The sequence below is a fragment of the Ovis aries genome, chromosome 13 (genome assembly GCF_016772045.2).
Source record: "Ovis aries strain OAR_USU_Benz2616 breed Rambouillet chromosome 13, ARS-UI_Ramb_v3.0, whole genome shotgun sequence".
NCBI classification, from domain to species: domain Eukaryota; kingdom Metazoa; phylum Chordata; class Mammalia; order Artiodactyla; family Bovidae; genus Ovis; species Ovis aries.
This window is the reverse complement of record NC_056066.1, coordinates 34,082,353-34,107,001: the sequence shown is the minus strand read 5'-3', so window position 1 is coordinate 34,107,001 and position 24,649 is coordinate 34,082,353. Positions and strand designations below refer to the sequence as shown.

Below are 24,649 nucleotides of genomic sequence, written 5' to 3'. Positions count from 1 at the left end.
CCGCCTGACCTTCTTTGGTTTGTCCAAGAAGTGGGTAAGCATTGAGGGACAATATAAGGAGAGTCAGCCTCCTCCTGGGCCTACTCTTTCCTGCTCCCTCCTTCCTTCCCTTCCCTTCTTCCCTGCCTCCTTCCTTCCTTTTTCTTTCTTTTTCTCCTTCGTTCCCCCCTCCCTTCTTTCCCTCCTTTCTTTTCCTTTCTTTCTCTTTCCTTTTCATCTTCTTTCTATTTTATTTCTACTTTTCCATATTTCTTTTTCTCTTGCTGCCTTTTCTTCATTTTCAGCTTGGCAATCAAGATAGAGCAACCCAGCCATGGATACCTGTAAGTTTTCCTGATTTGAATGAGTACCTTGATCATTTTTAGAACCTGTATATGACATCTGTTCACATAGACATAAACTCTCCCTTTTCACAGCATTTATGGTTTTTATAACACTGCTACTACGGTCTTTTGAAATTTATTATATTCTGAAACATGGACTCTGATGGTTAGGCATCGTGATATTATTCTGTGGACAGAGATTTCTCATTAGAGTGAACTGGTGAACTTCCCTTTCCTGTTATCTGTGTTTACAGATGTATGTGTCTGTGTGGATGTGTATGAATAAAGCCAAACAATAGCTACTTACATTTTTGAGAGTGTAGTTTGCCACTGATAAGAAGGAGGCAGGTAGTCCATGACATTTCTAGTTTAATTTTAGTAGTGCAAAAATTAAAATCAAACCTCAGCTCCTGCTTTGGTGTTTGTTAACTCAAATTTAAAATTAGAAATGTGGTAATTATTTGGCCGTTCCGACTTTCTAAGGGAAACCTTATCATTTTGTATGTGTGCGTGTGCTGGCCTTTAAAAATAGACATTGCTATGAGAGATGGACCTCAGTGTCTATACCGCCGTCTAACTGCCAGCTGATGCCTGTGAGTCGGTGGGGTTTGGAATCAGTGGCGAGCTGGTGAGTCGTCCAAGGAGCCTTAAATACCACCTTTGGCTCCATTCACTTCATCTTTAGTCAAAGCTCTTTTGTTTTAAAAGCTAACTGCCTAAGAGTAAACACACTTGACCCTGGTCATAAACATTTGTCATACATCTGGATTGTCTTAGCTTTCACGGACCAAATCATTTTGGCAGAAGAGTCATTAAAGTCTGACAGCCCAACAAATTATCCCAAATTCCTCATTCTCCTCACAGACTGTGACCCACCATCCACATGAAGATATTTCTTCTCTGGTATTGAAAAGTCCCCTTTGATGCATGTTCTTAAGACAATAATGTATATAAAAGAACTTAAACATGGGTGATTGGAAAAAAAAAACGTATCTATGGTTTTGTGTGCAGTGCTTTCTGTCAGCCTTCTGAGGAAGGGATTCAAAGGATCGTTCATTTAAGTTTCTGTTTATTTTTTTAAATTTATTTTTATTGGATCATAGCTGATTTACAATGTCGTGTTAGTTTCTGCTGTATTGCGAAGTGAATGAGTTATACATATACATACATCCACTCCTTTTTAGAGTCTTTTCTCATATAGGTCATTGCAGAGTATTGAGTAGAGTTCGCTGTGCTATAGAGTAGGTCTTTATTAGCTATCTCTTTTCTACGTAGTAATAGTAGTGTTAGTCACTCAGTCGTGTCCGACTCTCTGGGACCCCAGGGACTGTCAGGTTCCTGTGTCCATGGAATTTTCCAGGCAAGATAGTGGAGTGGGTAGCCATTCCCTTCTCCGGGGGATCTCCTGCATTGCAGGCAGATTCTTTACCATCTGAGCCACCAGGGAAGCGACATATACCTACTACTATATATAGTATAAAAGTGTGTATATGTCAAACCTGAACTCCCAATTCATCCCTCTCCCTGCCTCTCATTTCGCCCTTGGTAACCATATGTTTTTTTATACATCTGTGTCTCTAGCGTTTCCATTTAGACTCCAGAGGCTGTCTGATCATCTTTCCCCCGGAGGAATTCTGTCCACTGTGATGGCTGTCATCCTGGGCTGCTTAGGCCTGGCTCTGGAGTTGCCATGTTTAGCACAAATCCTGTGCCTCCCGTCACAGGCTTCTGGAGCCTTCGAGCATGTGGTGACCACTTGCTGCCAGGCCACGCCTATAACCCGGAAGTGGGCTGCCTGGACCAGTGCCTCTGGATGGTCACACATGAGTGATGAAGCCCGGGGTTTTGTGAGTGGCCCACGGTCCAGGCCTGTGCCAGGGATCATGGGTCTTTGTAAGAGGCCGGGTCGTTGGGGCTGGGGTCTGACCCAGCTTCGACTTTGCTTGGCTTGGCTTCCTACAGCCACTAATGTAAAAAACAAAACAAAACAAAACTCTGCCCAAGGCCCCCAAAAGGCCCCTGCTCCGCAGTAGAGCCTGGCCTTGTCAGGGAGCTGTCAGCAGCCCATAGCTGTCAGAAGAGACAGTGTTTTCCTTTCAGTGACCATAAACCTCCACTCCCTTGGGATCATGTGCTAAGGTCTTGAATGCTCTTCTAAGCAGGGGGCAGCTGTTGGGTTTGAGGCTTATTCTGGAGCTTTCTGTAAACTCAGATTTATTCAACAGTCTTGCATTCTGAAGAGAGCTGGATTAGCCATCCCCACCCTTGACAGCAGCCCGCTCCCCTCATGCTCATGTGAGCCCCTTGCTGATCGTCTCAAGTCTCCACATAGGCTGCGTCCACAGTCGTCATACTGTGGGTTTTCAGGTTACAGGGACAACTTTATATGGCCCATGACATATCCTGTGTGTTAAGACTTGAAAACCTCTTTATATCTTGGCCAGATTATGCAATATTCAAGTAGGAATCAGTCTTCTAAATCAGATATTCCCCATCTGCTATCCAGTTGGGCCCGCTCAGGCCATTTTTCATCCTTCGTGCCATGGAGAGCAACATAAACACTGATTTGAGCGAAGTCGCATATCTATTGGGTCCCAGAGCCCACTGGCAACAAGTTGCTATCCATTTTTTAAAAATATTCTTTTCCATTATGGTTTATCATTAGATATTGACGAATAGTTCCCTAATAGGACAGAATTCTTTTAAAAATTTATTTATTTTTAATTGAAGGATAATTTTTTTTTGCAGTATTGCATTGATTTCTACCAAACATCAACAAGAATCAGTCATAGGTTTACCCATGTCCCCAGGACAGAGTTTCTTAATGTGAATTTGCTTATTCTCTAGTTGACTTTGATTTAAATAGACAGCAGCATGGAGAACAGCATACGTATATACTCATGCACGTAAACACACACACACACACCCCCCACCCCCCTTGGCACGTGACAGAAGATTCTGAGAGTCAACCAGCACCCTGGCCTCTGTGTAGACCACACAGAAGAATAGCATTACTGGGTGCACTTTGGCTGCCCTCTGTACTGTCATTTTAGGATTTTACTAACATATTATTTGAAGTTTAAAATAAAATCTGTTGTTCTTAAGAGAAACACGTGACCTGCCGTGCACTTTACATAAAAAATATCAATGCAGTACAGTAAATCCCAATGTCAGATGAACAAGTTAGCTATGTGAGATTTTGAGTACCTGAGAGCTGTCTTGTAGATTGATTTATTGTAGATTTTGTTTGATTTTGGAACATCGTGCACATATATTATCCTAACTGCCTGAATTCCAAGGTCATAGAACAGGTTTACCTCTTTCTGTCTTAAGGCTAGAAACACAGTTTCCTCAAATAGTGAAGTTCTAATAAACCACCAACCTGCTTGTTGAAAGAACCTTGAGGGGATCAAGATTTAAACAAAGACTGAATTTGATCTTATTTAGAAGCATCTTATTTAGATGGGGTATGATACATTGTTGCAAATTGTGGAGGGCATCCATCCACTTCGATTTAAACTTGGTGAAAGGAATAAGAAGAAATCAGTGAGGAGGTTTGTTTGAAGTATGGTGAACTCTTAATTATCCTGAAAATTGGGTATTTCCAAGTGGCAGATATTTCTAAGTGTATCTAAACAGGTTTGGAAAATGTTTTGATACCTGCAGTTAATATTGGTATGTCTGGTATTTAGGTCTCCTGTTATTTCAGGTGTTCAATAAATACCTGTGTGGTGAAGAAACGGATAAATGGGACACGTGCGCACGCACACACACACACACACGCGCACACACACACACACGCACACGCGAGCTGAAAGCATTTGAAGTCCTTATCTGCTGAGCTCCCCAGTGAAATTTCTCTTTTTAACACTTCTGACTCATTCAAGCCTTTTCCAGAAGGAAGGTAATTACGTGTTTTTGTTTTAAACAGTTCTGTTTTTGTACTGCTGGTGGACAAGTGAGGAATAATCAGTTTTAACTTTTAAGTGAAATGAGTAATTAAGCCCAGAAGGTACTGCTGATAAAATTGGAATCCTGTCTGTCATTTAATAGAGTGCCATGTTGAATTTGCTTTGCATGTTGCTGGGGGAAATATGCTAGTCAATACACTCTTAAGTTTTTTTAATGATTGAGAGAATTAGGATCATTTAAAAAGGTTGAAAAACCAGGTGGCCAATGTCTAGAAAATTGTTTAATTAAACCTAAAGCAAACAAGCTAAGGTCATTGTGATGTGGTAGTTTTTAAAAACAGCAATTTAGAAATTGGTATGCTCCATACATAGTGTAGATGCTGTTGTTTACCTTGAAAGATTTGCTTGTGTGATTCACTTATTTGAAAGTTCAGACCTGTTGTGTGACTACAGCCTCTCTGTGTGACCCCTGGGGCCAGACTGTTGTTTGTTGTTCTTGTTTAGTTGCTCAGTTGTATCTGACAGTTTTGTGGCCCCATGGACTGTAGCCCACCAGGCTCCTCTGTCCATAGGATTCCCCAAGCAAGAATACTGGAGTGGGTTGCTATTTCTTCCTCCAGGGGATCTTCTCAACCCAGGGATCAAACCTGCATCTCCTGCACTGGCAGGCAGATACTTTACCACTGAGCCACCTGGGAAGCCTGGAGCCAGACTGCAGGGGCTCACATTCTAACACTCTTAGTTATTAATGGGTGTCTCTAAGTATTTGAGGGGGATTGGTTCCGGGACCCACCACGGGTACCAAAATCCCCAGATACTCAGGTCCCATAGGTGGCCCTCCTAGGGGATGCTGATCCACTGTTCAGCATTCATGGAACCAACCAACTGCAGATCATACAGTGCTGTATTTATTGCAAAACATCTACTGACAAGTGAACCCATGCAGTTTAAACCCACGTTGTTCAAGGGTCACCCATACTTGTATCAACATGGGAAGTAATTCAACCTGTCCTCATCTGTAAAACGGAGACAGTGATGTACCTGGCATGTTGAGTTGTTAGGAGACACTTAAAGTAGCACTTGCCACATGGCCATGTTTATTGAGAGAGTAGTATTATTAATCTTCATTAGGGCAAAGATGACTCGTAAGTTTCAGTTTTAGCCTTAAACTGTAAGGACTTTTTTTTTTTTTTAAGTTTATTGAAGTATAGTTGATTTACAGTGTTGTGTTAATTTCTGCTGTACAGCAAAGTGATTCAGTTATATACATTCTTTTTCCTATTTGTTTCCATTATGGCTCATCATCGGATATTGAATATAGCTCCCTGTGCTATGCAGGAGGACCTTGTTGTTTATCTGTCTTATATAAAATATCTTACCTCTGCTAACCTCAACCTCCTTCTCCATCCTTCCTCCTTTCCACTCCCTTGGCAATCACAGGTCTGCTCTATCAGGCTGCTTCTCTTTGTGGATAGGTCCATTTGTGCCATATTTCAGATTCCACTTATAAGTGACACCATACGGTATTTGCCTTTCTCCGACTTCACTTAGTGTGATAATCTCTAGTTGCGTCCATGTTGCTGCAAATGGCATTATTTTGTTCTTTTTTATGGCTGAGTAGCATTGCCTTGTGGCTTCCCAGGTGGCTCAGTGGTAAAGAATCCGCCTGCAGTGCAGGAGACACTGGTTCGATCCCTGGGTCAGGAAGATCTCCTGGAAGAGGCAATGGCAACCCACTGCAGTATTCTTGCCTGGGAAATCCCATGGGGAGGGGAGTCCATAGGATTGTAAAGTGTCAGACACAACTGATTGAGCGCAACAGAATTCCACTGTGTGTATACCGCATCTTCTTCATTCATCTGTCTGTGGACGTTTAGGTTGTTTCCACATCTCGGCTATTGTGAGTAGTGCTGCTGTGAACATAGGGGAACATGCTCCTATCTTTTTGAATTAGAGTTTTGTCTAGAAGTGGGAATCCTGGATCATATGCCAACTTTATTTTTATTTTTGAGGAACTCCCATACTGTTTTCCATAGTGGCTACATCGATTTACATTGTAAGGAATTTTTATTTTTCATCTCAAATGTTATTGCAATGATTTTTGTAATCTTGGTGTTAAAAGTAGACAGTTTGAGCCTGTGATTCCTTGGAATCTAGGGAAATGATTTAATATTTAATATTATTTAATATCCTTTAATTTTAATAAATTGATTGAAAATGTATTATCTTAGTTACAGTAATAGAAAATGATTATTTCTGAGGCCTGAGCAGTCATTCCAAAGCCAGTTTCCTGTGGTGCTCAATATAAGATTCAACTAGCCTTCTTTAGCTGGTTTACACCCAGAAAGCCTTGGTCATAACTTGTGTACATCCCACCAGGGGAAAGGAAAACTGTCCTGCTTATGTTTTGGGTGGGGTTTTGGAACTTATATGTAAGATGATTATCTGGATTTTATTACCCATTGGTGGGTTCCTTTTATTAAAATAAAAATAAAAGAAGAGAATATTCTTTTGGTTCAGATGTGAAATTGTAACAAATACCTACATATTTATTCATCAGAGGAAATTTGGGCTGGATTGAAATGAAATATTTCAGCTAGAGTTGGATCAGCGTCAGATTGAACAGGTCATAGTTAATTTATCAAGGCGATAGTTTTCTAAAACTGAATGATCATGGCATCACCGGCTCATGGACATGAGTTTGAGCAAGCTCTGGGAGGTGGTGCAGGACAAGGAAGCCTGGCGTGCTGTGGTCCATGGTGTCACATACAGTCAGACACGACTGAGCGATTGAACAGCAACAACATTCAAATCACTTGGTAAACTTCTTGAAAAATACAGTTTGCTGGGCCCCACCCCAGGCTGTTTACACATAATTGAGGGTTGGGGCTGTAATCCTCCCCCAGGTGGTATGATGCAAGCATGGTGGGTGGTCCTGCCACTGGCCTTCTGTCTCTCCCCATGCAGCATCTTGGCCCAGTGCCACCTTGTCACTGACATGTGAATGGACACACCTGCAGTGGGGCCTTCAGAACATTGTTCTAATCAGCTGTAAACACAGGAAAAGCATACTCACTCAAGGGTCAAGGCTATTTTGAAAACTGAGTTTTCCTTTGCTAACCTTTTGTGTTTGTTATTTTTTCCCCCAACTATGTAACATCTCTTAGAAACATCATATTTAAAATCCAAGGGAACGCAGGGTGTCCTCCTCTTATTTTTACCAAATCTAAATCCAGGGCAGTTCCTTTGAATTACAAATTATTTGTTGAACTACAGTGTACATGGACAGAGCACGCGTGGGGAACAGCATGGCTCCCAGACCCTGAGCCTGCTAGCAGAGAATCGTCTATCAGTTTGTGAGGGATTCGACCATAATTCAGCTCACGAAGGAGCTACTGCCAACTGCCTTCATGTGTGATGTAAAGAACACTCAGTCATTCTTTTTGCTGAAGGCATTACTAGCACAAGAGAAGCTCAGGGTAAAGGAACAGCAGGATACTCTAAGAACCTTCACCGAGAATAACTAGAACAAGGGGGTGTATTTCTATCAGCTGTTAAGAACCAGTAGCCAGAGCTGTATTGTCCCTGGGTCTTCAGATTCCCTGGAACTTTGCCCTGGTGACCCCTCCGCCCCTGCAGCACACACCTGCTGCCCGAATCCAAGCAGATCCTCTTCTTGCTTGTAGTGGGAAGGGCTGAGAATTGATATTTTCTGAGATAGTGAAGGAGGTGAGTCCTTCCCCTAGGGCAGGTGTAGAATATTTCCAGAGAAACTTTTGCTGACAAAGCTCACACCCTTTCCTCCCACTAACTCTAGAGTCAATGTCCCTGGAATGATACCTGTTCTCCTTTGTTGTTTCTAGTATCCATAAGTGACCTTGAACCTCTAGGCTACCTCAAGTGCTAAAGTCCCAGGGAGCCAGCCATCGCCAGCCACCTTAAAGGAGTCACTCTGATCGTGGTGACTAGTCGTTTTCTAAGGAGTTGCCCAGTGTCTGAGATACTCCTATTCCTCTCTTGCAAGATGCTACAGGGCTGGGACCTGGTGCCTTGTAGCTCTGACAGTCACCAGCCCTACCTTCCGGGTAGCCCTGGAGCTCAAGGACTTCTGTACCTTTGGTCTTGGCTTGGTTCCAGTTCCTCTCTGGAATATCCCAGGATGTCATAAAATGCAAGTAATTATTTTTTTAATCTTCACCAAGGGCTGGCATTTGATCTGTCATGTATGAGAGGGACACACCTGCCAGAGCTAAAAAGAGGCTCTTATCACATCCTCCCTGGCACAGGGGCAGTTGGGGATGAGTAACCACTTGACATGGCTGGCAGTTCCTCCTGACTGTGGTTCCTAGCAGCTCTGCCTGCCTCAGTGTCCAACCTTTACATTTAAAACAGATAAAGCCTTAAGACTCCATGTCTCAGTGCAGGGGCCCTGGGTTTGATCCCTGGTCAGGCAACTAGATCCCATATTCTGCAACTGAGAATTTGCATGCTGCAACTAAGACCTGGCACAGCCAAATAAATGGATTTTTTTTTAAATAAATGAAACAGGTAAAGCCGTTAAGAAGAGGGACTCCTGGGTGCTTTGAGACATTAAAATAAATGAGAAGGAGCAATGTACAGGTCATATTGGGCTTCCCTGATAGTTCAGTTGGTAAAGAATCCACCTGCAGTGCAGGAGATCCTGGTTCAATTCCTGGGTTGGAAGATCCCCTGGCGAAGGGATGGGTTACTCACTCCAGTATTCTTGGGCTTCCCTTGTGGCTCATCTGGTAAAGAATCCGCTTGCAATGTGGGAGACCTGGGTTTGATCCCTGGGTTGGGAAGATCCCCTGGAGAAGGAAAAGGCTACTCTGTATGCTGGCCTGGAAAATTCCATGGGCTGTATAGTCCACGGGGTTGCAAAGAGTTGGACAGGACTAAGCAACTTTCACTTTCACTTTCAATGTACAGGAGATAGTAAATAAGCTTCCTTCTCAGTAAACAAAAGTACACCAAGCATTACAGTCAGAGGGATTCATGCAGGGTGGGAGGAGATGGCTGGATGGTGGACTGTCAGCAGTGCAAACATGTGGATGAGGATGGAGAACCATCACGCCCCTCGGGCACAGAGTGGGTGTTCTATAAGTGCGATTTATCCCCAAAGGCCAAAGCTCGCTAGTCCATATTGAAACAGCTGTGTAAAGTAAAGACCAGATATGTAGGACAAATGTGAGATAGCTGATCGCTTCACGCACAAATGCATCTTGGAAGTGTTTTATGAGCAAGCAGCACTTTGAACACTTTAGGGCCTCCCTAGGAAGCTTGAAAGTCATAGGCGAGCACACAGAAGATGGCAGTTTGATGGGAGGGTGTGCTGAGGTTGAAGAACAGGAGTCTGGGGAGACTTCATAGATGGAAAGGAGGGAGGGTTTTGATAAGTGAAAAGATGAGAGTTGGTGGAAGGAAGGAGGAGGAAGGGTGGAAGGGAGTGGTCATTGATTGGACCAAGGAGGGCCGTGAATTTCAAGATAGTTGGGGTGTGTTTACTGCCCACAGGACATCTTGGGTGTCTTGACAGCATCTTGACAGATGCTGATGACTGCGGGAGGGATGGGGTGGAGGAGGTGCTACTGAGGTTGGGGAGGCTGTGGGATTGGATGAGTCTCAAACTGTGATCAGATGATGCAGCAGAGAGAGGAAGGAAGGGATCAGAGTGGGGCACGGGAGGAATGTACCAGCTCGAGGGATTGATTGGGTACCGAGGTCGGCAGGGATGGAGGAGACGCATGGGACCACTGCCTCAAGTGCGTGGGGAGCCACAGAGTATGCATGAGAAAAGGGTGAGGGCTGCCCCAACATCCCAGTGATGAGCCTGCTGCATTCTCCCTATTGCTTCCGGAGGGAGATCAGCAGAAAAGCCTACAGAGCCCCGTGTCCTGAGCAAGAAGGATTTGGCTGTAGAGGTGGCTGCCAGCTCCCCATGGTGGGAAACAGCAGGCAGGTGGGAGGCAGGAGGTTGAATCTGCTGCCCCAAATGACTGCTGTGTCTGGTGCTGTGCAGAGACCACCGAGGGCCTTTTATAAGCTTCCCTGGGAATCTGGAAGAGTGATCAGGCAGGTGCCTGTCTTGCAGCACAGCTAATCACAGAGTAAATTGTTAAGTTGCAGATGAGAGATAGTTGAGCTTCTGTAAAAGCTCAACAGGAGATAAGGTATCTCATGGGTCCCAGAGCTGCTGTTTTGCATCTTCTCCTCACCCCAGATCCTCAGGTCTTTGAGCCCTGCCCCTGAATGGGACAAGAGTAAGGACCTGAGTTGAATTGCTTCCAGCTCTGCTTCAGGCCTGCGGTCTGGTTGTCATGCGTAGGTGAACCTGGGCCCCTGGCAGTGAGCAGGACCCGACTGTTAAAGGCTGTACCTCCAGTGATCCCTGCAAGGACTTCAGAGGAACAGAAGCCCACACTGACTGAGACAGCAAAATGGATTAAGTGCTAGGAATAACTTGGCAAGGAATATGTAGAATCTACCTGTATAAAATTGTGGAATACGCCTAAATGATACAAAAAGAATTTGAAAAAAAAAAAGTGGGAGGGCATGCATTGTGTTCTAGAATAGGAAAATTCGAGATTGTGAATATAGCAATTCTTCATAAATTAATTCATTAAATTTAACATATTCCTAATAAATACCAACTCTTAAAAAAAGGTAGGCAAGTGGATTCTCAGTTCACATAGGTAGATAAACAAGAGCTATCACTTATTAAACACACTGTGGAATTAAAAGGTATTACTGGCATAAAGGGCTTCCCTGGTGGCTTAGATGGTAAAGAATCCGCCTGTAATACAGGAAACCCAGGTTTGATCCCTGGGTTGGGAAGATCCCCTGGAGGAGGAAATGTCAACCCACTGAAGTATTCTTGCCTTGAGAATCCTATGGACAGAGGAGTTCATGGGGTCGCAGAGTCGGACACAACTGACCTACTAACATACACACTGGGATAGAGTAAAACAGAACAGTGGAACAGATTAGAGAACCAGAAATAGTCCCCAAAATACATGGGAATAAATTTTTTAAACGAGGGGAAAAAGCATTTAAAATCAGTAGGGGAAATGGACCATTAAATGAATGCTGAGACAACTGGGTAACCACATGAAAAAAATAACAAATAACAAATAAATTTATTTCTTTAAATAAATTGTACCATACATCAGGATACATTTCCAGGAGATCTGATATTTACAGATGAACAAGTCAACTGTGTAGAGAAATTTTTGAGAGTTATTGGAGAGTTGATCAAGTATTAAACGACATCATATACCTTATTAAATTTGTTACATATGGTAATACCATGATGGCTCTGCAAGAAAATGTTCATAATGTTTTGAAATGCTTACTGAAGCATGTAAATAGGAGTGGAATCACTTGAAATCTTGGATTTGCTTTGAAATAATGTTATGGAGGGAGAAGAGATAAGAGAAGCAAGCATGACAAAACTCTGATAATTGTTGAAACTAGTGGAGGGTGTAGGGGGTTCATTGTAGCTTTGTTTCTGTGTAGGTTTATAGTTTTTCAAAATCAAAAAGAGTACCATAATAATACAATTTTTAAATGTATTTTATTGAAATATAGTTTATTTACAATGTTACGTTAATTTCTGCTGTACCGCAAAGTGATTCATGTAGTGATTTATTTATACATATATATGTATTCTTTTTCATTATGATTTATTATAAGATATTGAATATAGTTCCCTGTACTGTACAGTAGGACCTTATTGCTTATCCGTTCTGTGAATACTGGTTTGCATCTGCTGATCTCTGTCCCGTCTCCCCTTTCCCTTGGCAACCACAAGTCTGTTCTCTGTGTCTGGGAGTCTATTTCTGTTTTGTAGAGAAGTTCATTTGTGTCATATTTTAGATTCCACCTACAAGTGATATCATATGGTGTTTGCTTTTCTCTCTGGCTTACTTCGCTAGTACGATCATCTCTAGGTCTATCCATATGGCTGCAAAGGGCAGCATTTCATTCTTTGTTATTACTGGGTAATATTCCACTGTATATACCATATCTTCTGTATCCATTCGTCTGTCAGTGGACACTTAGGTTGCTTCCTTGTCTTGGTTATTGTAAGTGCTGTTGTAAACATGGGGGTACGTGTATCTTTTTGGATTAGAGGTCTTGTCTAGATGTATGCCCAGGAGTGGGATTACTGGATCATATAGTAGCTCTAGTTTTAGCTTTTTGAGGAACCTCCAATACTGTTCTCTGTAGTGGGTGTACCAATTTACATTCCTACCAACAGTGTAGGAAAGTTCCCTTTCTCCACACCCTCTCCAGCATTTGGTATTTGTAGACTTTTTAATGATGACCATTCGGACCAGTGTGAGGTGGTACTTCATTGTGGTTTTGATTTGGATTTCTCTAATGATTAGCAATGATGAGCATCTTTTCAAAAACATATAATGTCTTAATAGCTCTGGATTTTGCAAATTTTTCCAACTGCTTATAATCCAGAGGCCATGAAATAAAAGATTGATTTTAAAAAACCAACTGAATTCTAAAAACAATAACAACACTTTTGCACTGGGAAACGAAAACATCAAAGAGAGAGGAAAAATTAGGAAAACTATTCTCAACTCTTATCACAGATATATGGCTAATAATATGTTAACATGTAAATTTCTAAAAATCCTAAAAAAAAAAAGAAAAAAAGCAAAACACACTATAAAAATATCAGCAATGCATCTACATGGATACACACCAAAAAAGAAAGAAAAATTAAATTTGAGTCTAAAGCATGTGAAAAGATGCTCAACCTCTTTCACTCAATAATAAAAGTGTACCGTGACTGTGAAACCTCAGAGATGTAAAGATTTAGAATTTGATCACAAGCTCTGATGGTAAGGCTGTAGGGAGAAGGACAATTGCTGATGGAAATATAAAATGATACAATGTTGGGGAGGACCAGTTTGGCAGTTTCCATCAGATTTCCTTCACATACACTTGCATTCCTGATTATATATTGTAGTTTTGTGGGAAATAGCAAAATATTAGAAACTATGGTGTCCTTCAATAAGGGACTCATTAAGTTATGGGTTGCTGTGTAACAAATGAGGAAGCGGTGTGCCTTTATGGAAAGATCTTCACAGTGCGTCTCTAAGGATACTTTACATCTGGGTATAAAAGGGAAAAGAAGCATTTATTTGTATTTGCTTGCACGCATAAAGTCTGTAAAGACAAACCAGAAACTAATAACTGTGAACCGTCTCCTACTTTTTAGCTCTGTTTGAATCACATAAATCCAGAAATTAGGAACATAAGCTGGATTTTAAAAGACTGCACTGTAGACTTAGTCCAGAGTCACCTTTACTGACCAAGTTCTGGCTTTCTGTATGACATCTATTAGCTGTATAATTTTATATAAATTGAATAAAAATCCAAAAATAACAGTTAGGTCATTTGAAAACATACACCTCAGGTGCCCATTAAATGTGCTTTTCAATATATGTTTTGTTCAGAATGCGGTCAGTTGGACCAACCCTGGATGGGTACTTCAATTAAGTAAGATATTGTGACTGTTCCGAGGGGAAGAATGCTCCCTTTGCCCACTGCTATATCATTTCATCACCTGCCTCCTGGTCCAGGCAGCTGCTCTATTAAATATGAATGCCACATATGTTTCAAAACTACAGGTGAAGAAATTTGATGAACTGTCTGGCCATAAATTATGTCATGATTCTCGGGAGTTTTTTTTCCCCGCCTGGAGCCAGAGCTCTTTTACTGGGGTTGAGACATCAAGCATTTACTTGCTGAATGCCCTTTCATTTTTGTTTTAAAAGTGCCAATTAGCACCTATTTTATTGACTTCACACCACACCCAACAGAACTCCTTCTCTGAAAGACATAAATGACAGTTTTCTAGTTTTTCCAGAAAGAAAATTGCTAACTTCTCTCCTCCTCTCTGTTTACTTTTTTCTTTGTAAGGCAGAAAGGGTTAGAAATATTTTTCACATTTTCATGCTGTGTATGGGCTAAGAGACTAAGCGAGAAAGGCAAGGTGAGTGGGGATCCTTCTCAGTTATTCCTTCACCTGGGACCAAAGGCCATTCATTCATGTCAGCAATTCTGTCCTGCTCAGCACTTGTGTTAAGTCCAAAGAAAAGCACATCCAAGGAGGAGCAAGAAGGTACTCTGAGCAGAGTTCAGGACATCCCTCCTTATCATCTTAATGGGAATGAAAATATTAAAAAAAATTTTTGGGGGGTATCTCACCCCTCTTCTTAAAATTAGATTTAGTAATCTTTCAGACTTGACATTTCACATCTTTCAACATTATAATAAGCCAGGAAAACTGCAGTATACATAGTCTCACAGATTTATAGGTTTTTCTGTAGAAGGCATGACCCCATAAGCATTTATGTTATATTCACAAATGGACGCACTTGTATCTTTTTTTCTTCCAAAGATCATTCTGGTGGTGAACACTTAGCCTGCCCCAGCCATTTTATGGACACATGTAGCCCCCCTGAGCTGGTAGAGCTGGGAGGTAGAGACAAGTCAAGCAGGGCAGTCATGTCGGAAGATGTACCAGGTCTGGGGTGCTTCAGGAAACATCCTCAAGAGTTCTCCTTGTTGATAGGTTGTTGCAAAATAATTGAAACTATGTTGGCATGGATGGCATTTCTTCTGTAGGTGTTTAGTATTGCTAAGAGCTCCATAAATTGTTAAAAGCAGAAAGGTTGGAATGGAATCTGTTAACCCAGGATCCCATCTGTTGAAACAATTAGAAGAGTATAAAGCAAACTGGATAGTATTGATCCCAGCAGGCATTACTGTATAGATTTGTTAAGGTAGAAAGGAGTCTGTGTGTGTGCATGTGTTCCAGGAAAGAGTTCAGGAAGAGAAGAATCAGATGAAGAGGAAAGGGAGGGAGAGGGATATACGAGGGCAGTGGTGATGCCTCTGGGTACGGTATCTGAGGAGCCTGCACTGAGCCGAGTGCTCTGTTCTGGATGTGAGCATCCTGCATCCTTAGAAGAACCTTTTGGCCTCCATCATTGGTGGCGGTAATTGACCCATGTGTCCCATAGCTAGGAAATGGCAGAACTGGGGTTTGAACTCCTGTCTGTCTGAGGAGCCCAGGCCCTCAAGCTCCGGGCTGCCCTTTGCATGAAGTGTCACCTCTGGTACGTTACTGGTCGCCATTGCCTCTTTCTGAGAAATACATTACAGCGCAGCTCTCCCTAATAATGGTTTAGAAGCATCCTTTTCAGAAATTGAGAACAGCCCATCTTGATCTTTAGAATCACTTTTTGCTCCAATTTTGGGCTTTGGGAAATCTGATGTGTGCATTTTTTAAAATCATGACATGTGGCGTTTTGGAAAACAAAGTGAACAATAAACTCTAGGAGGGATTTTTTTTTTTTTAATGCCTTTGCTCTGGGAACTTACGCTGGTATTGTTAGCAATTTTCCTTGGATGACAAACTTACATAATTGTAGTAACATGTTTCTGAGATACAGAGGATGAAAACCGCAACAAAATATGAACCTTTCAAGTCAGCACATGAGTAACATATATTAATGACAGAGAGAAGTGGAGCCAGGAAAAAGAATTTTAAAGAAAGAGCACAGTAGATATCAAGGGTGTGCCTGTGTCCTGTGGTTATAGTATATGGGATTTCTAGAAGTGAATTCCTTACCATCTGAGTGTTAGAAATAAACCAGAAGCTGATTGTAATTTGTCTTGATGTAATTTGGGTCAACCGGTCCTTCTAATTATAATCTCCTTCAAAAGGGCTCTCATAGCATAGACCCAGAGAGTGGGCTATGTCAGTGCAACAGTGGGGTTTTATTATTTTTCTACACGGTAGTGTATATATGTCGATCCTAATCTCTCAGTTCATCCCACCTTCCTCTTTGCCGCCCCCCCCTCCCCGTGTCCACAAGTCTATGACTGCACCTCTATTGCTCCCCTGCATAACAGGGCTCCAGGTTCATCCATCTCACTAGAGCTGACTCAAATTTGTTCCTTTTTAGGGCTGAGTAATATTCCATTGTGTATATGTCCCACGATTTCTTTATCCATTCATCTGTGGATAGACATCTAGGTTGCTTCCCTGTCCTGGCTATTGTGAATAGTGCTGCAATGAACATTGGGGGTACATATGTCTCTTTGAACTGTGGTTTTCTCAGTGTTTATGCCCAGTCGTGGGATTGCTGGGTCATATGGTAGTTTTATTTCTAGTTTTTTAAGGAATCCCCATACTGTTCTCCAAAGTGGCTGTAGCAACAGCAGGATTTTAGTTAGGATGACCTGGAATTGTTTCATTCCCTCCTTTCCCTGATTCACTGGGAGCTCATTTGGTTGTGTTTTTATCATAATTCTACTCTGTAATATTTGAATAGGGTCCTTTATGCTCTCAAGTTCTGGGACTGATAAAATTCAAATCGCATATTTTCTAATAATATTTGTTTTGATGCATCACCATGCAACAAACTTTGCTATAAAAATGATGCTGGTGTTTTGAAACAGAACCAGAGCTCTTACAGTTTCCATATTGTGGCTGCCATCCTTGTAACCAGCCTGTGCACACCTCCATCAAATGAGCCACTTCAGGTAGCTGAGGTTCTGACCCTGGGCTGCACCCTGAGTCACCTGGGGTGCTTTACTACATCCCAAAGCCTGGGTTCCATCTAGAGATTTTTAATGCCATCAGTCTGTGTGTGGCTCGGGCAGTTTTAAATCTCACTGGGAAAGTTACCCTCTCAGCTCCAGTGAAGAGACTAAATCAGAGGATTTCCAAAGCCAGATCTAACCCTAAAGGTTATCCAACATCAGGGTCCCAGATGCACGTGACTGCCGCTTTCTGATTTCTCACCTGTGTTGTGTATAACTAATGTCCAAAGTTCAGTGACATTCCTCAGAGAGCCTTGTAAGAACCTCCTCTAGCCCCAAGCGCTAACAGTGGAGCATCCTTTCTGCAACTTGTAATGTCGTGTTCTCAGTTCATTCATGGGCTACATGTTAATGACATCCTAATCCTGCCTCCATCAGAAGAGCTAACCACACAAAAGAGGGTGCTTATGAACAATACCCAACTCAAGTTCTATACTTGCTGAACAACTTTCGCATTTCCTGTAAATCACTTTCGCCCCGTGGCCTTGGATCTTGGCTCTCACGAGAAAAGCAATTCTTGTCCACGTGACATGCTGGGAATTGATTTTGTGATTCTTGCTTCCCACTGGAGGGCTGCAAAAACAGGTGTTTGGTTTTTGTTTTATTTTATTTTTTTAAAGAAAGACTGCAAAAAAATAAAAGCAAGACAAAGGTTTTTGAGAGTCAGAACTTGTTCTGAATTTTCCGGGCAAGACCAAAAAACAGCTGTTTATCCTGAGAGTTTGCCTGAGGGTCAAAGTCAGGCTTCAAAGTGAAGCCCTTTCCTCAGTGTCAGACCCTAGCAGTCAGTCTGAGAACCACCCTGACTTGCTCAAACTAGTTACTGCAGAGATGAAGTATTCCTGTAGTACAGCACTTTTTTTTTTCCTTTGCCAAATCAGCATGATCAAGTATTTCTAAAGCTAAACAGAATGACATATTGGCTTGCAAGGATTATCCACGCCCGCGCATCAATAAAAAAAAGAAAGAGAAGCTGCTGGGAGGGAGTAGGGTGAGGCTATTTTGTGCTCTGAAAGATGCCCCAAGGCAGCTGTAGATAGTATTGTTTTTGTTCAGCTTTGGCTGGGCTGGTGTGTTACATTATTAGCTCATGTTCCAAGTCTGTCACCAGAAGAATGTAGTGAGAATCTTGTTTCCATCTTTTGTCTCTCACTTCTGCCCCTTCCTTAACCAGAGCCTAGCATCTACCCAGCCATGATCGCCAAGACTTGAAAACAGCAGTTTTGAATAAAACCTAATAGGCTCTCCACGTGATTCATAAGAAAGAAAGATTGGTGCTGATTCCACTTGCCCCAGACATGCATTTGCAGGCTCTTTTTCCCCTTCTCACCCCAAAGGTAGTTACTGTTGAGTTTTAAAACCTATGGGCCATCCTTTCTGGAGTATCTCCAAGTCTCCACTGAGGCTGGAGCTGGGGGAGAGAGGGCACCAGCTGTGATGGTGTGCTTGACTTTGTAATTCATCTTTGTCGTCTCTGCCTAGTAAAGCTCAAGCTGCACGACTTCACCGTGATCCAGCAGTTAGGACTTCACCTTCCGTGCAGGGGGTGCAGGTTCGATCCCTGGTTGGGAAGCTAAGATCCCACATGCCTGACGACCAAACGTCCAAAACAGGTAACAGAAGCAATGTTGTAACCAATTCAAGAAGATTTAAAAATGGTCTACATCAAAAAGAAAAGGAAAAAGAAGGTCAAGCTGGAATCCAGAACCACAAAGCCCTTTCCCATCCACAACCATCTTTCTTCATCTCTCACTAAACTCTGTATTTAAACCTGACTTGAGGTCAGTTTTGTCATCTGTGAAATGGGGACTGGGGTACTCGCCATCGTGGCAGCAGGGTCACGGGAAGGCAGGTGGACTAAAGCACTTTGTAAATTTGAAAGTGCTTCACAGTGTCCAGTGGGGGGCAGTGAAGATGAAATGCGACATCGAAAGCTCTTGTGTCTGCAGTTAAAGGCTGCATCCATGGAAAGTGATGGGGTTAGTCACCTATGCTCAGCACTGGGTGAGGACTTGGTTTCCAGATATGAGGAGGTGGGGAAGGATGTGGGAGAGGATGAGGTGACCCCCTCTGGCTGGACCCTCGGTGGGCCAGACCCCAATACCTCTTTAGCTGAGGCTTCATTTCTTAGGCCCTTTGAAGCCTCTGTGATTGATGGCTACCTGAAATGCTCCCACTGTGAACTCTGCATCCAGGGGGTGGGGGGCAGGAATTTTCAAAAGACAGATGACAGATGGGTGTGCCCAGCACAGCCCAGCTTCTCCTGGAGACCCCAAGAAAAAGGGTCACATGGCACAGCCTGTGTTCTCAGACATCAGACCCACTGCCTGACCCACTGCTATAAAGACATGGCAGCTAACCCTGCAGAAGGCACTCTGAACCCTTCCCTGACCATGGCCTTCCCAGAGATGAGTCCATAGGCTATGGGACCGTAAGGCAGGAAAGACATCCCCTTTGGCCCATGTGGACCCTGACCCTAGCTGGTGGTAAAGGGGCCCAGGAGGTCCCTGCAGGGAGTGGCAGGTGGGAGCCCTGGGTTCTGGTCCCTCATCCGTGCACCTGGACTGGGAGCCGTCTGTGGAGGGTGAGGCAGGATGGTTTGCATCCGGGGGCACTTGAACCAGGGTGTGACAATGGGACATAGAACCAGTCCATCTGGGTAGAAACAGGGAAGAAGCACAGAAATCCCAAACAAGGACCACCTCTAGCCTTCTCCCCTGTGCCATGTGTATTTTCGTCTTGAATAGCAAATTTAAGAGGTTGGCCCAGCCAAAACATGTTTTGTTCTGTTTTTACATTGCTAATTGTTTTTCCTTCCCCCAGTCAAGAAACTCATCAGTAGGACAAATGGGGATTTGCTCGCTCCACCACGTAACTAGATGGCTCTGGCCCATGTGTTCTGACTTAAGCATCCTTTGTAATCTCATCTGTGGTGCTGTGAGGGCCCGCGGCATGCAAGGGGTGAACCCAGCATCCTTCCCCACTGGCCCCTTTACCCCTGCTCTGCTCCACCCAGGGCGCCTGCCTGGGAGTGCCTCTGAGGCCGGGGTGGTAAATTTCACTTCACTGTTTCCAGGGCAGCAGTGCCAGCCTCAGTCTTCAGCCCTGGAGACATGGAGAGGGAGCTTCTAGGGGCCCTATCTGCAAGAATCCACGAGAAGGGGCCAGATTTAGCTCGAACTCTCACATCCCAGGTAGCAAATGTCAGGGAACAAAAACAGACCTTAGGAGATGTGAAGGTATCCTCCACCACCTGACCGGCTCCTCCTCCCCTCTCCCTGAGTGAAGTGAACTCGCTCAGTCGTGTCCAACTCTTTGCGACCCTATGGACTGTAGCCTACCAGGTTTCCCCGTCCAGGATTTTCCAGGCAAGAGTATTGGAGTGGGTTGCTATTTCCTTCTCCAGGGGATCTTCCCAACCCAGGGATCGAATCTGGGTCTCCCGCATTGTAGGCAGACGCTTTACTATCTGAGCCACCGGGGAAGCTTAACCTTCCAGAAGCTTCTCAGCATCTTCTCAACAGAGGCTGGGGGATCAGACCACCAAGCTGTTTTGAATTGTGTGTACATTATGAGTCAAAGGGCTTCTTGAATCCCCAAGTCAGTGTATGTAACAAGATGTTTTTTTGTAACCTATAGAATTTGTATATTGAGTGTAGCTTAATATGTGGGTAGTATTAAAATATTCTTAATTTGACACATTGCCCAAGATATTGTATTGCTACTTTGGGAAGTTCCATAATGTATTGTTCTTACTGCAGAGATGATTTCAGGATGATTCAAGTGCATTACATTTATGGTGTACTTCTTCCTATTATCATTACATTGTGATATATAATGAAATATTAATACAACTCACCTTAATGCAGTATCATATCAGTAGGCATTTGCGTTTCATAAGAAGCACACAACCTAGATTCCTTGAATGTGATATTCACAGTAGGGTTTGAGCTCCTATGAGAATCTCATGCCGCTGATCTGACAGGAGGCAGAGCTCAGGTGGTAATGTGAGCGATGGGGAGTGGCTGTAAATACAGATGAAGCTTCACTAACTCACCTCCTGTGGTTCCTAACAGGACACAAACCAGTACCTAACAGGACACAAATGGGTTTGTGGCCCTGGGGGTTGGGGACCCCTGCCTTAGAGGGTTTGGGCTGCAGGTAAAAAGCACTGAATTCCTGCATGTGATCAAGGAAGCAGGGGAGTCAGAGTAGCAGGAATCGGCCTATTTAGGTTTTGATAACCAGCCTAATCAGGTTATCAAAACAGGGAGGCCTGACGTGCTGTGGTTCATGGGGTCGCAAAGAGTCGGACACGACTGAGTGACTGAACTGAACCAGCCTGATCAGAGGCTAGTGAAGACAGTCTGGTTTCTGAGAACCTGAGTCTGATGGACAGTTAGCCAGGCCACCATGGATGTGTTCCCTTGGCCTGGAATCTTCCTGGAGGGCAGACAGAGCGTGAGATAAACCCCTCAGGTTCCCAATTGAAATACTTTGGGAATCTCTGGAACGGAGGCCTATATTCCTCCTGGGGAGGTTTCAGGACCAGCTTCAGGCACTTAATGGTTTACTTCCAACTGCCATTGGCTCCCTGCAGAGCATGCAAGGGACCAGGGGACAATTTGTGCCTGGTTTATACTTTTAAAATAGCGTGAAATTTTTATAAGATGTTGCATCATAATACAGTTTTAGTTTAAAATTACAGAACCTCTCCTTTTTCACAAATGCCCTCTAACTATACAAACATTAGGTGTGATCAAAAACTCTAAATATAGCACAGAGATTACGGCCACAATCTGCCAGGTATATTTAAGCCCAAATCACCATATTGATAACTTTCAACATGACCTTAAATATCTAAAGGTCTGGTTTTACTTAAAATTTCAGTTTAACAGATTAATCATTTAGAACTTCAGAGACTTTTTGCTTTTGAGGCAGACACCATATTTGTAGCTACCCCTTACATAAAATCCCTAAAAAACAAGGTAGGATCTAAAGTGAGTGAAATGGAGATTAACCTAGGCCTTGGCCGTGAAAGAAATCTGTAGGGAAAGTATTTGAAGTTTGTTTGGACTTCCATTATAATAGTCACACTGCTGCTCCTAAGTCACTTCAGTCGCGTCCGACTCTGTGCGACCCCATAGACGGCAGCCCACCAGGCTCCCCCGCCCCTGGGATTCTCCAGGCAAGAACACTGGAGTGGGTTGTCATTTCCTCCTCCAAAGCATGAAAGTGAAAAGTGAAAGTGAAGTCGCTCAGTCATGTCCGACTCTTAGCGACCCCATGGACTGCAGCCTACCAGGCTCCTCTGCCCATGAGATTTTCCAGGCAAGAGTACTGGAGTGGATTGCCATTGCCTTCTCCAGACTTCACTTAAAAATCAACTTGGCTATTTTTCCCAAGATAGCATTTTACCCAACAAGGCTACTTTGTAATTTTAACTGTGGTTGTCTCTATTTGTTTGGATCACATGTTAAGTCTTTCAAAATACCACCTTCCTACATAACCCTCAGAGATGTGACTGTGGGCCCCTTGACGTTTCAGTCTCTATCCTCACCCTTAACTGGAAGAATCTTGGCAGCAAGAAGCTGAAGGTTAGGGCTAGTTAGGATTTTAAAGAGAAATGAGAACCTCCCTATAGTCCGCTTTTGTGAGAGTTTATGCTCTCTCTCCTGAATATTCATTGGAAGGACTGGTGCTGAAGCTGAAGTTCGAATACTTTGGCCACCTGATGTGAAGAGCTGACTCATTGGGACAGACCCTGATGCTGGGAAAGATTGAGGGCAAGAGGAGAAGAGGGCAACAGAGGATGAGATGGTTGGATGGCATCACTAACTCAGTGGACATGAGTTTGAGCAAACTCTGGGAGATAGTGAAGGACAGGGAAGTCTGGTGTGTTGCAGTCCATGGGGGTCACAAAGAGTCGGATACAACTTAGTGACTGAACAACACAGTGCTTGTAAGGGACTCTCTTGATTCTTGTGAAATATTCAAGTGGCTTAATTTTCTTTTTAGAAGATATGTAATAGGTTCAAAAATAGATTATGGATGTCTGTGACACTGAGGCGCTTGAAAACCTTAGCATTGTTTCCAAGAAGCCTCTTAACATGCCTGAGCACTAGAGTCCCATACCTAGACCTAGGATGCAGGAGCAGGGATGGGTGGTGGAGGTGGGTACCCTGCACATCCTTCCTTTGAGCCCAGGGCTGACGTCAGCATCTACCCAGAGGGCACCTGGGTTCCCCTGCACGTGGCTGAGTAAGACCCCTTGTCAGCGTGGGGCTTCACACAGCTAAGACCTGGGTTCCGGTCTGGCATCAAGGTGCTCTCTACTGCCCTGGCTTGTCCTGTGGCACTCACATTCTAAGGACTCACGCATTTGGGACCCTTCATCCTGACACAGCCAGTTTAAAAAAGAGGAGTGAGGGAAGGAATAAACACAATAGCGTCTGCAACTTTGGAATTTATGATTGTGGGCGCCTTGACGTTTCAGTCTCCATCATGGAATTTATGATCAGATGTGAGAATCTGAATAAAATGTTCCCAGCATTGTAATGTTTATCTACAAAAAAATATGATTGTGGTAGGTTATTGCACTGAACCTATTACGTTTTTATGAGATGGCCTCAACTTTATAACTCTCAATATTTTATTTTATAATATGGCTGACTGAAAACAGCAAAAGTCCTTTTATTTAGCCGAGAATGAAACCTTGTTAGTTTGGATTCATGGGTCCTTGATAGCCCACAGTCATTTTGTTCAGCAGGTACTTATTGAGGGCACAGATAGAAAAGTTCCAGGCCTGCCTGGGACAAAGGGAAATAAAGGCAGGTGGGAATGACAGTCTAGGAGCTGAGCCAGGAATACCAACCCAGCAGCATTCAGAATAGTTGATATTTATGCTACATCAGCATGCATTTCATGTGCATTAAAAGGCCATTGGGTGCATGGAACATTATGTCAGACCTTTTGTTTTACTTATTTTTATTTTTAAAACTTTTAAAAAAACATATATTTCTTAAAAGTTAACATCTGTATAATAGGAAAACAAAAAACACAAAAAGCAAAAAAAAAAAAAAGTCTTCTGTAATCATGAGCAGTTTAGTCGTTCATTGCTTAAAGTGGAATTTTCTCACTATATCCTCACTAAATCTATCTCCCCAGTCCCAGAACAGGAATTGGCCTATAGGGTACTCAGTATATATATGTGGCATAATTGAATGAAATAATTTGCTAACATTTAAGCTCTTACATGGAGAAGGAAATGGCAACCCACTCCAGTATCCTTGCCTGGAAAATCCCATGGACAGAATAACCTGGCAGACTGCAGTCCATAGGGTCGAAAAGAGTTAGGCACGACTGAGCGACTTTCACTTTCAAGCTCTTACATAGCCTAGACATATCAAAGTCGCTATAAAATAAATTGTCTTGACTTGGGGCTTTTCACAGAGAGCTGTGTTGGTAAAAATATTGACTTGAGAAAGTGCATCAACTCCTTTCCGCCACTAGAGGACAACATAGTGCAGTAAAGAAATCCAGTTTTAAAGACTATTTTAAAAAACAGGTTAGTACTTAGAGCTAATACTTGTTGATAACTGTGACTGAGTCAAGTCAGTATTGCCGGAGGAGGCTTTAAGCTACATCAGCATATTTTAAGCTGGACACAGGGTAAGCATGTGCCCAGATTAAAAATACATCCATAAAAATAGTCTGTTAATATGCTTAGAAATAAAGTACCATATAAAAACATAGCAA

General features: G+C 43.0%; 2 protein-coding genes across 8 annotated transcripts in view; both read left to right on the top strand.

The window, feature by feature from the left end:
- Positions 1-17,858, top strand: part of LOC101116334 (large ribosomal subunit protein eL8-like) — a 119,114-nt gene extending 101,256 nt beyond the window's left edge. Inside the window, exon 4 of the transcript XR_009596050.1 lies at positions 1-17,858. This exon is cut by the window's left edge and continues 19,787 nt beyond it. The gene's annotated coding sequence lies outside the window, so the exon portion shown is untranslated.
- SVIL (supervillin) overlaps positions 1-24,649 on the top strand; it is a 185,971-nt gene that overhangs the window by 25,402 nt on the left and 135,920 nt on the right. Inside the window, exon 1 of one of the 7 annotated variants that reach the window (XM_060397441.1) lies at positions 1-24,649. This exon is cut by the window's left edge and continues 12,739 nt beyond it; it is cut by the window's right edge and continues 22,281 nt beyond it. The exons of the other annotated variants lie outside the window; for them this stretch is intronic. The gene's annotated coding sequence lies outside the window, so the exon portion shown is untranslated. 7 annotated transcript variants of the gene reach the window in all.